General features: G+C 44.1%; 1 long non-coding RNA gene and 1 pseudogene across 3 annotated transcripts; both read right to left on the minus strand.

Annotated features, from left to right (window-relative positions):
* Positions 1–1,883: 1,883 nt before the first annotated feature.
* On the minus strand, positions 1,884–7,551 carry LOC123459364. 3 transcript variants are annotated; one of them, XR_006636252.1, is made up of 4 exons: positions 7,510–7,551; positions 5,603–5,684; positions 3,222–3,341; positions 1,884–2,486 (listed from the first exon to the last, which is right to left on the minus strand). It is a non-coding gene; the product is annotated as an uncharacterized LOC123459364 (long non-coding RNA). The 3 variants fall into 3 exon arrangements; XR_006636253.1 differs by having other exon boundaries at positions 1,884–2,501; XR_006636251.1 differs by lacking the exons at positions 5,603–5,684; positions 7,510–7,551 and having other exon boundaries at positions 3,222–4,439.
* Positions 7,552–12,190: 4,639 nt separating this feature from the next.
* Positions 12,191–12,311, minus strand: LOC123459755 (annotated as a pseudogene).
* Between the last annotated feature and the right edge of the window lie 1,664 nt (positions 12,312–13,975).

Genomic DNA, 13,975 nt, shown 5'->3' on the forward strand with positions numbered 1-13,975 from the left:
TTCTGAGATCACCATCAGATTCTCACTTAAATACAACATATAGTGTTTTGTACACACACACATGGAAACTGGGCTGACTCATAGGCATGTGGATCAGAGGTGGCCAGACTCACAGGCACAGGAGCACGCCTACTATTACCTGGAAGGCAAAGGCAGAGATGAGGAAGGCGCAACAGAGCACAGGGTACCACTGAACACTGGGATCTCAAGCCACTTTAAAAAAAAATATTTTATTATTTGACAGGAAAAGAGGGAGATAGGGCCTCCAGCCATTGCAAAGGAACTCCAGGCGTGTGCGCCCCTTGTGCATCTGGATAACGTGGGTCCTGGGGAATCAAACCTGGGTCTTTTTGGCTTTGCAGGCAAACGTGTTAACCCAGTAAGCCATCTCTCCAGCCCCCATTTCTTTTTAATAGTAAGTGCTGTCAAGAGGAGAATTAGCAAAGATGTTGAGAACATCCTTTCTAACTTGAGAGCATTGCCAAAGAGGAAGGAGCACGAGGTTTCCACATGATACTTAAGGTCCAGATTTCCTCAGGACATGTAGGAAGATTTAAGTGCTAGTAACTGCTCTGTATCAGCTTCTGGTCACATTCCTAATACAGTGTTCACACTTCAAGATCAAAACACTCAATGCATCTCTGACCAGCACTCTGCCCTTCTCACTGTATAGTTAAATCAGTACTGTGGGTCCAGGACAGCATATTTTTTAAAATACCCTACTGTAGTTAGGAACTTTGTCTAATATACAATAATCTGCAAGTTTCACTGAACCTACACAGTGTTCAAATGCAACCAGATCTTCCCAAAAACTATTAATGCCTTAACAAGAAGCCCTAGGTCCCTTGGCCAACAAGTGGTAGCCCATCTATGCCTTAAAATTCCAACTATAGATTTGACTCCTTTTGAGTTTCAGTAGAATCCACACCTACAAAACATCCAATGTCACAAGTCTGCAATGGCTACAGCCCTGGGCATATCCACTATTTGTCTCTACTTGCTAATAAAAATAATTTCAGTGGAACCCATCTATGCCCAGTACTCATCTATGTAACTTGACATCAGCATAAACTAATGTAATTTCCCAGCCCACACAAGGTACTCATTCTCTTCTACTAAATGCATGCCTCTAAAATTAAGCCTGTGGTCTTAAATCATTAATGTACATTTGACTTGAGATCTAATCACCCATTGTTTAAGATTCTACACATTACATTCTGTTCTCTATGTCTCATTAAATGTGACACATTAACAATTAAACGTGTACTTTTTATTTTAAAAGTACTAAACACTGAGAATTGAATTCTCTTGACACTACTGGCAATAAGCAAGCACCATGTTTTCAAACTGTACCATGTTTAGTTATGTACAAATTACTGTATGAGTTTGCAGAACTTTCATTCATTCAAGGTATTTCATACACTTGGGTCTCCCTACTAAGCTTCGACACCTTAACGTAGTTATAAGCGTAACAAGCATGTGGCACCCTAGTCAGAATAAAACGTCTTTTATTTCAGGCAGAACTGGACTAGGGCTAGACCTGTACCTTACAGCCCTGAAGACAAGTTTGTCCTTAGAAAAACTTATCTATCAAATCAATCTCCAAATTAAAGGACTGCATGCATGACTTTAGATTTATTCAAAGGTGAAGGATACCTGTAACAGGTGAATATTTTGAACACGTTTGAATTCAGCATTAATTTAAATTTTTTATCCTCAATTTTTTTCAAATCTTATTTATCTATAAAATTAAGATACTACTACACATTCTACAGAAATTAAAGTAAAATTAAATAAGACAGCAGACAACTTCTATATGTATCCCAGTCTCTAAACATGTAAAAGGCTTTAAACCACTTGTAGGAAAAACACAAGATCAGAAAAACTGTTAAAGACAACTTTATTTAATAAACTTTGCTTGTTTTTTATATTTAACAATTTTAAACAGTACTTTATTAACATCAAGTGCATAAAAAAATTCAAGCAGCATGGCCAAAATGAAAAAGCTTCATTAGACACCCATTAATGCTGCATTTCCACATGTGTCTGATTATTTGGGAAAGAAAACGAAAATGTTTTAACAATTTTATTGTGCTTTAAAATTCATATGGGCCTATGTTTATTTTCTTAACATTTTAAAACTAATGCACCTTGATTTGACTTTGTTCAAACATGAAAGTAAAGCATAATTCAGACTGAGATAGTAAAATAATCACCTGTAAGCAATGGAATAATCTGGAAAACTTCAAGGGAGAATGATGCTTCCTTCTAGTCAAGACACCTAATATGGGCCTTGCATACTAAGCTCTCACTTACTGCTCAGCTGTTAATTCTCCACAAAACAATCACAAAACAGAATTCCATTAAACACACACTGTGACGCTGATGGTCCTCCAGGAAGCTGCAGGCTGCATTTTATCACTTGTGTAGTACTTGTGAGTCTTCATGGCAATCCAAGACTGGCTTCCTGAGCTTAGGTAGCATGCCTGTAAAATGAAGATCTTACACATTTCAGTAAAATCAAAGTCTTAAGCACTTTCCTTCTAAATACAGGATAAAATTAAGTGCACATGCAAAATAAGAGTAAAGTTCCCCCACCCAGAAACTTTTAAGGCTGTTAGGCAATGTAACTTTATGTTATAGTCTAAAGATTAACGCATATAAACAAACGTGCATGGTTTTTAGGTATTTATCATCATGCTTGTGAAAAGAAATCTCAGAACATGAACACATTTGCCACATGCTCTAGCCAGAACCAACAGCCATTACCACTCAGCCCTACGTAACCTCACCTCACTGCCAGCCTCGTAACAAAACATACATATCTATTATCTGGTTTATTAGAATTAAACTTCAGTTCAAGTCCAAGTATGCTTAACACAGTGATTATTATACAGCTTTAGTGGACCAACAAGTCTGTATTTAAAAGAAAAAAAGTGAATCCTAAAGCTTTAAAACAGGATGCTTTCAAAGAGACATCACTTCTAACCACAGCACTCCTTTGCAGAGTATCATAAACCATGTTAACATTACACAACTTTTGAAACAGCTTAAAGTAGTGTTTATTATGAGTTAACTACACTAGTCTAAGGTTTCCTTTAACTCAAAAGGTTCAAGAACAAGTTAACAACAGTTTTCCATTTCATAATCACTGCACAATTCCAATTATCCTTTCTGAAATTGTCTTGTGACAGAACTCACGAGAGCTGTGAAATTCTTACCTTTTTATACAGGAATCCAAGACTGTTTCTAGCTTCACAAACTTACTGCTCAAGAAAAGTGCATCTCAGCCTGGAACCACTTCTTAATCCTTTCCAATGAGATGGCTCTACAGGTCCACCCTAGTAACATACACCACTCAGTGCTGCCCAAGACCAGCTTGTGCAAAAGACTGTAACACGTTAGTATTACAATGCCCACTCCTGGCATTCCTAAATCAGGTGCATGCCCTTCATTCCAAATGGCATAGCCTTGTCTTGTCGCTCCTTTAATCCCAACTGACTTTAGGTTCCAGGTGGTGAGAGCAGACTGAGGGTCCTGGGTATTTACAGAATACACACGTAACAGAAAGAAACGAATACAGAACCAGGTAACTTGCTCATTCATGCATTAAGAATACATTTGTTTACTCCCAAGGGTCTCATTCTAAGTACCATGCTTTTAAAAATTCTCTATACACATGGATTTTAATAAAGTGACATTTTTGTCCTCTTAAATCATTGACTGATACTTTGTAAGTTATCAAGTTAGATTAAGTAAAGTTCTGAGCATCACACTAGGTCGAAAGAACCAAAAAGATGTTAACTATCAGGTGTTATGCATTTACAGAAGCCTGTTCACAATCATAATGGAATACTTCCTAGCCAAGTCTAACTCCACAAAAAGGGCAACATTTAAAAGCCTAACATGCACAAATGAAACATTCTAGTTACACAAAACACTTGACTTCAAGAAGCAGTTATGTGCTTTACAATGATGAGTAAATTAGATGTCAGAGTTTCTCTGTACTTCGTATTTCTTGGAACATTTTACAGTGGAAATCGGCATCTTGAGCAATATTTGATTTTCAAATCTTCTGGTCACAATCCCCACCAAACTCAACAGGCCGGGACAAGTGCAATACCATACAGAAACACAGCATTGCAACAAATCCCAACCTGTGTAGAAAGGGGTTTGATTTTCCCTTAATTCTCTACAGACTTTTCACCACCACAGTCAGTTTTGCATGGATTTGCACAGCAGAATATTACACAGCTGGATGCAAACCTGCAAAACTAACCATAGAGCAGTGCTCAGTGACAGGGCAGCGTGACTGGCGGCGGCCGGCGCTGGCGCTCTACAGCCGGCAGCACTGTAAGTGCTCACGATGCAGTAGATCCCGAGACACTACCTGCACTATAAGCACTTTAGTGCTGCAGAGCTGTCCATCAGGCACACCAGGCAGATTCTACATCGACAATAAAAGTACACAAAATTAGTAAAAAAAAAAAAATAAAGAAAGAAAGAAGTCACTTGAAGTAAATAGCAGGCCACCATCAGTTTTGCATAGATTTGCACAACTACATTCTTCTGGTAGTGCAAGTATGCAAAGCTAACAGAGGGCTGCAAACACACTATTAAAACCCCTACGAACTTGCTCCGCTTGGACACAGGACGCAACATCACTTCTTATGCCAGAAGGAGCACTTAGGGCAGTAGATGCTAGTCTACTTCACTATCTGCACTAGATGCACCTTAGAACAAAAAGCTCTCAGCAGCAGCAGCAGCCCTGCGCACTAAAGCCCACCGTGGCCCCCGAGGCGGCTGTCACCATAATGCTACAAGTGCCTTCACTGCAGTAGATGCACATATCACTACCTGCACTGTAAGCACTTTGACATTATTCTGACTCGTCACAATCTTCAGTCTCATAAGGTGATGTTCCTTCCAGTCCTGCTAAATTTGAAATAAATAATTAGATGGAATAGCCCTAGCCCTTCAAGCCCTAGCACCTGATTAACACATGACCCTCAGCACGACAAAGAGAAATAACCAGGAAGGCCCAAAGTTCCATTTAGGCTATGTTTACTTCTTCAAAACTGAATTTTTCACAGAAGCCATATTCACCATTAATTAAAATAGTGGCACCAGGCAGACCCCAAATGAATTATTTAAGGACAAATCACATTGCCAAGAAAGCATTATCTACCAACTGGGCCAAGACTCCTGTACCTTTCAAGAGGAAATCTTCACATCCACGTGGCATAAAAAGCATTTCCTTATCTTCTGGCTTCCAATTAGCAAACACTCGGGATGGTTTTAATGATTATAGTTGCAACTAAATTTCAAATTTCACTTGTAAAACTTCTAAAAAAATCCTCAATATAGAATCTAATTATTAATCCAAATTACAAGAGGCCCTAACACTACTTTGGACACTGTCTCTAAAGAAATGGAAGAGCATTTACATTGCACTGTTACTTCCTTAAAAAGTAGCTAAACTATACTTGAGTTTACAACATCATTTCATTCTTGAAAGTCCAAACCTATTCTACTAATTTAACTGAAAGGCATAAGTCAAAAGAAATGCCAAAGAAAGTTAACAAATGGACACAATACATACCCATTCATGCAAACTTCCTTCTCAGCAAGGATCCTGAGGACACTGGCTTTTGGTGATGCTAGGTCCACGTGTATGACTGTGGCTGGGGAGGGGGGGGGAGACAGAGAAGAGATAAACACATTTGCTCAAAAATTACCATTTGCCAACCTATGCTTGAGTTTTGTTTTCTTTCCAACGCCCTCCTAAACAATTCATTGGATCCACTTGAAAAGTCAAACAACAGAGGAACAGACAGTATCAGTAAGTAGGATTTAAAGGGCCAACAATGTATCGGTCAAAAACGCGGACGAGAATAAAGTTGAAAAATCCATCCGGATCCGTCGGCGCGGCCCTAGCAATAATAAGCTCTTGAAAATCCTTTCAGGCGATGAGCAAAGCAATGCTGGACTCCACTGCACGGCTCCGGGGAGGAGGAGAGAGCGAGCCGAGGGACTATTCTTCACCACCCCTCCCCCATCAGGACCTCGTGGCTGCAAGCCGGGATAAAGAGTTGTTTCCCCCAACTGCAGAGGTCCTCGTGGCATGTGGCTTCACTGCTTTCCCTTTCGCTCCGGTGCCAGCCCGGAGCCCGGCCCCGTCGTCCGGTTCCTCGGCCGCAGCTTGGGAAGAGGAAAGAAAAAAGCCGGGGCAGCAGGAAGCAGCAGCGGCAGCACCCGGGCCCTTCGCAAAGTGCCCGCCACGCTCATGGAGCCCGGGCCCCCGCAAGCACATGTCGCACAAGGGGAGCGCGCGCGCGCGCGGCGGGTCCCCGCGCGGCCACCAGGGGGCGACGGGTCAGAGCCGGGCCCGCCGGACGCGGCGACTCCTCCCCCCCGCGCTCCGTTTCCCGGCGGTGGCCGCGCGGGCGAGCGGCGGCGGCGGCGGCGGCGGCGGCGCCCAGGCCGGAGCGCGGCGGCGGCGGCGCCGAGGCCACGCCGTGTCCCTCCTTTGTGTCCCCCGCCCGCCCCCACCCCCTCCCCGCTCCCTCCCGCCCTCCCGTCCGCGAGCACGGCCCCGAGGGGCGGGGGAGGCTCGGCGGCGGGGCCCGGCGCACGCGGCCCGAGGCCTAAGCCGGGAACAATCGGCGGCGGCGGCGGCGGTGGCGCGCAGTCGCCGCCATGTCCCCCGCCCTCACCCCGCAGGAACATGGCGGCGGCGGGGACGCGGCTCCCGCCGAAGCCTGCCGGGGCCCGGGCGCGCCCCGCTCGCCGGAGTCCGCGGGGAGGGCTGCCCACGTCCACCCGCGGGCCCACCGGGCGCCCGAGCGACGCGGGCCCCGCCGCCACCGCCGCCGCGCTTGCAGGAAGTTAGGACCGCGCCCGCCGAGGGCGGCCCACGCGGGCGGGACACAAAGCCCCACGCGGAGCGCCCGGGGCACCCGTCCTCCGGCTCGAGCCGCTCCTGCAGCAGCCCGGGGCGCGCACAAAGTTTTCGGGGAGCCCAGCGCCCGCCTGCCCGCCCACGCCACGCCACGCCGCCGCCGCCTCGTGGGCGCGCCCCCTCCCGGCCCCGCGGCCTGCCCCATGTGCCGCCGCCGCTTTGTTCTGGCGGCGCTTTAACTCTCGCCCCCCGGAGAAAGTTTCCCCGGGCCGCCGGCGCCGCCCGCCCGCCCGAGCCCGGGAAGACGGGGCGCGGGCCTCGTGCGCCGTCCACCCCGAGGGGCCATTGTGTGCCGCCGCCCGTCCCGGGGGGCCGCCCCGCCGGCTCCACCGCGCGCGCGTCCCGGGCGCGGCCGCCGATCCGCGTCCCCCCACCCTCGGCCGGCCCGCGTGCAGCGAGCGGGCACGGGGCAGCGACGGCGGCTTGCCGTGTCCCGGCCGCCACGACGCCCCGGGCCAGATCCGCCCGGCCGCCCCGCCGCCCGCACACAACAGGTTTCAACCTCAACCGGCGGCGGCGGCGGCGGCGGGGCGGGCGGGCACACTCACCCGGAGCAGCAGCCGCCACCATCTTCGCCGGGCCCGCCGCGGGCTCCCTCCTCCCCACGCGCGGCCCGAGGGCCCAGGCCGGGGTGTGGGTGTGTGGGGGGGAGGCAGGGGGGGTGCGGCCGGCCGCTGCGAAGGGCTTCTCCGGCGCGGCGAGCGGCGACGGCGCGCCGGGGGTCGTCCCCACCCCTAGGGCCTCCTCCTCTCCTCCTCCTCGCCCGAGGGCGCGAAGTGGCGCGAAGGAAGGCGCGAGTCCGGCGGCGGGGACGGCGGCGGCACCTCGAAGGACCATGTGGGTGAATGAAGGGCGGCGGCTCCCGCCTCAACGTAAATACGGACAAGCCCCACTCCCTCATTAGCATAAAAAACAAAGTACTTCCGACCTCCCCGCCCGCCCGCCAATCACCGCAGGCCACGCCCACGGCGGCTGCTGCTTGGCGGCCGGGGAAGAGAGCGGGAGCCGGGCAGCCGCCGCGCCGCCGCCGCCGCCGCCGCCGCCGGGGCCGCGGCTTCTCCCCCCCACCGCCGCCCCCTCCCGCCGTCCCCCACACCCATCCCCGCCCCGCGCTGGCCCAGCGGCCCGCCCACCGCCTCCCGAGGTCCGCCGCCAGGGAGGGAGCCGAGCTCCCGGCCCGGACGCCGCGCGCCACGCCTCCGCCACGCCCTCGGTTCTCAGGCCCGCGCGCGTGCGGCCCCGCGCTGCACACCCTCCTGAGAGCGCACGCGGCGCCGCCGGGGCTCGACGGCCCGAGCGCGGCTTCCCGCCCACCGGCCGGGGGCGAGGCGCGGGGTCCCGGCGTCCGCAGGCCCGCGCGAGCCCCCCGGCCGCGCACGATCGTCCCGGAGCATCCCGGGCGTCTCCGCTCCCGGGGTTCCTCGGCGCGGACGAGGGGAAGCCCCGCGCGTGACCGGCCTGCGGCACCTCCGCGCCCCCCACCCCCGCCCTCCATCCCCGCCGCCCGTACCGAGAACGCTCCCGGAGCCAGAGCACGGCGGGGAAAGAACCTCCAGCAACCACGTTGCCCGGAGAAGGAGCACCTCCTCCTCTGCACACCGCGGTTTCAGGAAATTCCAGAATTCTCAGAAACATTATTAAAAGAAGTGAGGATTCACAACGCCGACTGCGAACAACAAGCTAAAATTGGTTTCGGATAAGCCAGGGCAGAAGTCGTTGGAAAGCACATACCGCTCTGTTTCCTGAGTCCTCTATGAGACAACTGTTAAAAAAAAAAAAAAAATTACCCAAAGATGTCTGTAATGTCCAAATGTTAAGGTTTTTGATACCCAGTTTCCGGACAGCATCGCCATTTACCATCTTGCTTCCTCACTCATTTTTGTCATGAGTTGGTTAAATTCTTTTGATTTAAAAAGTAGTGGATTAAAGTTTGGTTTTCACTACTTTTAATATTCAGTCTTTTCTAGATGTTTCTTGCTTTGAAAATCAAAATGGATGGCCAAATCTGAAATTTTTACAGTAGTTTAAGTCTTTTGTGATGTGGATATTTATAACTATTTCAAAAGGAAAAATTGATGGCTGATTTCATTAAAAGTCTCATTTACATCATGTTTGACCAGCATTGACTAATTATGTCAGGTTTTCTTTAAAACTTTTACCTTCCGCTTCAAATGGGAGTGAGTAGTGTGAGAGGGTGTTTGTGAAGCTGTTCACCACATTCTGAATCATGGGAAGTCCCACTTACACACAAGAGTCTTAGAAGAGTCATTTATCTCAGTTTCATTCCAATTAAAATCACAAAATTTCAGACATCTAACAATATCTTTCTGGGAATCTGATATTACAATATCTCTTCTAATAATATAGTATAAACTAAAGGGTCTAATTCTTAATACATATAGGCTTTTTTACGGTAATCAGGATTTTGGAAGATGTGAATTCACTTAAACTCACTGACTTGGAAATCCCAGAGTTTCAGAATTAGTATATTGCATTTTATTTTTAAAAGGCTCACTCATTCTACCTTTCAAAATTAATAACTTCTTTTAATTATACTTAGGATAATTGAAATTTTGTACTAACAATGAATTTGAAATTAGCACACACCATATGTGTGTGTGGTGTGTGTATGTGTATATACATGTTTACTTAAAAAAATCCTCACTTTCAGAAACCACAGCTGGGTACATATTTGAATTAAGGGAAAGTTTTAGGAATATGATTCTGAACATCACAAAAACATCTGAGATGCTATCAAAGCCTTCTGCAACTAAATATAAAAAATGTGTCAAGGATGAATATATATATATACATATATATATATGTATATATGTGCAGATATATATGGACATATATATGTATAATTTGGCTGAAATGTCATATAGACACTTAGCTTTCTCAAGTGAGCTAGAACACAGTAAGGTGTTACAGAAACTGGGACGTTTCTGATGAAATGACAACTCAGTTCACCATCAGAACAATCCCTGTGACTGGGAGCTCACCGGCTGTGTGATGCATAATAGTACACGTGGGCTTTTCACATTCACTCATGTCCCAGTGTCCAACACCCACAGATCTTACAAACCGAGGACGTCTCAAATGTTCTTGGATTTATTAAAATGTTTTACAATTTGTGCCAGTAACACTTTTGTGTTCAGGTTTTAAAACATAAATTCAATTAAAATGTCCTTTTTTTTAAGCATAATTAAGATTTTAAGAAACTAGTAAAGCAATCACATTCACATCCTGGATGTGAAATTTTAAAATCTCAAATAAATATGACTCCTTGATGCCACTTTAAACTTATGTAACTTTATGCAACTTATTGTAATTCAAAAATAACCTATAACTTTGTTACAGTAATTAAGTATATTTCATACTTTTAAAAATTGTCATTTCACCATAAATTTCTGTACAGTAATTTTCACTTAGCACTTAATGGGAAAATGAACCAAATCCTTGTTACTTTAGAAAATGAACTGGTTATAATCTAAGAGCTTTTGACTTTTTTTTTTAATGCTGCAAACCAATGGTACTAATCAAATGATGAATTTCAGAGTTCTTTATTTTTTACTACACATATACGTTTGTCTGGAAATGAATAATCTAGTTAACCATATTAATTATGTTTAACAGTTACAAATTTCATCCAGTTTCCTGTCTGGTTGAAGTTGTAACAAGAAACAAGACGGGACACATGCTTATAAGAAATTCAAGACTAGACCATGAGGAGTCTTTCACAAAGAAGCTGAAAGTTTCAAGTCTGCAAGCTTTTATCCTATGTGTTTCTTTCAGTATCACTTCAAGTAATTAATTACATTGCTGGTCAATTATTTAGAACATCTGCACTTTGAGTGTTGTTTGATAATCCTGCATAACATGAACATGTGACTCATTCACTGTGAATGACATTCCATGATGCCATCAAGGAATGTAATTAAGGAATTACAGTGAATATAAAAACTGGGACCCTTTGAGCACTTAAAATGATAGCCCCATCTATGCTTTTGGAATTAAGGAATTTTAAATTATGGAGGAAAGATGAATAAATATGCCATTTTACAGTAGGAACACAATTACTACCCTTCCTCCCTTCTTTCCTTTTCTCATTTTATATTTAAATTGCCGCTGTGGGACACTGAAAGGCCAGATGAAGCTAACTGGCATTTATGTCATTAAGAAAATCAGTCATACTGGATACTACTTTTCACCAGATTAGGTATGGTCTCAGTCCTTAAAGAAGTTTCACATACAGTGATCCATCAATACATGTAATATTGTATGCCTTTTATTTTTTAAAAAATATTTTTTTTAGTTAAAGGAAACACATCATCATAGTATATTATAATAAACTGTTTCACTAGTTTTCCACCTATTTTAACAAAGGTACAACATCAAAGTTAGAAGTAGCTTGTTTTTAATTTCTTATTCTTAGTTTGATGTATGTCAACCTAGCTGGACTTTTGTCACACAAGAAGCCATCAAAACATGTAAATGTCTGGCTCTGACTTCAGCTATTCTAAAGTAAGTAGTCAGAAGTGGGTCAAAATTGTTTTTTAAAACTTCTCAGGTCATGCTTCCATGACATCAGGACTGTCAACTTTTGTATTTAGTTCTTGCATTAGGAAAAAAAAAAAAAAAAAAAAAAAGGTTGACTAACCCTGACCATTAGCTGGTTAATCTTGATAGATGTATGTGTGTGTGTGATTACATACTTTGAGAAACAATGAGAAACTAACGTGGAGATGTTTCAAATCCTTCCTCAAGGATGACAGGCATGAAGGTTTTCTTTTAATATATTTAAGTAAAAGTATTTAAGAAACAACTTTTTAAAAAACTTAATGTCACTCAGGAGGCAGAGGTAAGAGGATTGCCATGAGTTGGAGGCCACCCTGAGATTCCATAGTGAATTCCAGGTCAGCCTGGGCTAGAGTGAGACCCTACCTCGAAAAGAAAACAAACAAACAAACCAAAACATCTTAATGTCACCAACTGTCCAACTCTATTCCATAATGCACCCTGGCAACTATAAAATGTTGTTCTATGTCTTTGCTTTTCAGGCTTGTGGTTGGATGTAACCAAGACAGTGATGTAACAAGGAAGATGATCCAATCATTCCACACGTGAGCTGTGTTTGAAGGAACTCTCTGTATTCTTTTTCTGAACCACTTAGTAATAAGAAAAAACATTTAGAGATCATCCAGTTATTTCCAAAACATCTTTTTTTAAAAAAGCAAGGAATGCTTCACAGATTTTTGTATCATCCTTGTGCACATATCATGCCTGCCCAGGGACGATGTGAATCTCTGGATTGTTTCAGTTTTAGTATAGGTGCTGGCATAGTGAGCATTCTCTAAAACTTTTGAAATTACAAAATATAGACAATAAGAAGAAAAGTCTGGGGTAATACTACCAACTTGTACTAATTTAAACTGATTATACTCAATTCCTTAAGCACTTCTTATATTTTCTTTACATTCTTACTTTCAAGTATTGGGTTTAACCTCGATTGATATCAAAGGAAATGTATAGATTTGATCTATAATCTATGTGTATTCTGCTACCTAATAGTTCCAGAAACAACTGAACATATTGATTGTATAATTTCTTCTTCAAAAGTCATTGAAATAGCCCAGATTTCACAGTTGTACCATTTTATCATTTTATGAAACTATATTTCAGCATTTATTTTCATGGCAATAGTAAAGCATAATTCTTTGTATGTACATAAAGATGGTAAAAAGTCTATTTAATGTAAAATTCTTATCTGTGTCTAATAATTAGCCTGCTTTGCATGCATTTTAAACTTAGACTAACAGTGTGTTCGGGGAGAGATTTGCAGTGGGTCACTGTATCTCTTAATGTCCATAGTAAGTAAATGATCAAAAGTCATTTGTTCATAATTTCAATAAAGGAAATCTTTTTGATGAGCCCTAAAAATATTGCACTGTAATTATACAAAGTGAGAGTTAAAGGCTGGATGGATGGTACACACTTTTAATGCCAGAACTGGGGAGGCAGAGGTAGGAGGATTGCTGAGAGTTTGAGGCCACCCTGAGACTACATAGTGAATTACAGGTCAGCCTGGGCTAGAGGGAGACCCTACCTCAAAACCCCCTCCCCCAAAAAGTGATAGTTAATTGAGCTTTTTCCCCATGCAGACAAAAAGTTCCAATATGCATAACATAGTTGAAAGTAAATGGGTGTGCTACAAAAGTTTCACCAGGGAAATAAAAAAATGAATCAAAATAGTGGTGACATTTTCACAAATGATGAAAATGTAAAGTCCAATGAAGCTTATGGAGAGTGATTGGGAATCTTTCACAATAAATGGCCAAAAGATAGCTCAGTACTGTCAAAAGCCATCCCTGAGAATAAGAATTACTTAGTTTGTTCTCTGAGAATGTACACATAATGTATGCAGAATGACATTGTTTGGGTAGGAATACCAACTAGGACTGGCAGAGAAGTTTTGTGCATAGAAATTTTCCAGAATTACATGAAAATAAATTTAAAGCAAAATATTTGATTTAGCCATTTATCCTTAGATGTGCCTAGTGTCAACATTTGCTTGAAAAAATATTGAAATTGTTTGCTCTCCTCTAGTGGCAAAGTCATGGCAGTTATTATGAAGGGCCATCTTAGAGCTAATTCAAGGGAATATTTGAAGCCAAGTCAAGGTAAGAAAGGGCAAAGAAAGCTAAAGTTTAGGAGTCATACAAACTCATGCAGGATATTAGAAAAAGGAGCCCAAAGGATGGAATAGTTTATGAAAAAAAAAAAAAAAAAAAACAAGGAAAATGGGTGCTTGGATCTAACAGGAGACTACTTGGATATAAGAATAAAAGTCATCAGTACATACTTAGGATGGGTGTACTTTGTGCACTGTATTCTTTGTATATAATCTCTCAGTTTCAAAACAATACAAGCAACCAGAAAGAAAGAATTAATGTAAGAAACCAAGGAGAACAGAAGGCAGGGATGAGTGAGACACAGAGGCAGTGTGGTTAAGTA

This window comes from Jaculus jaculus, chromosome 3, assembly GCF_020740685.1.
Source record: "Jaculus jaculus isolate mJacJac1 chromosome 3, mJacJac1.mat.Y.cur, whole genome shotgun sequence".
Classification (NCBI taxonomy): Eukaryota; Metazoa; Chordata; class Mammalia; order Rodentia; family Dipodidae; genus Jaculus; species Jaculus jaculus.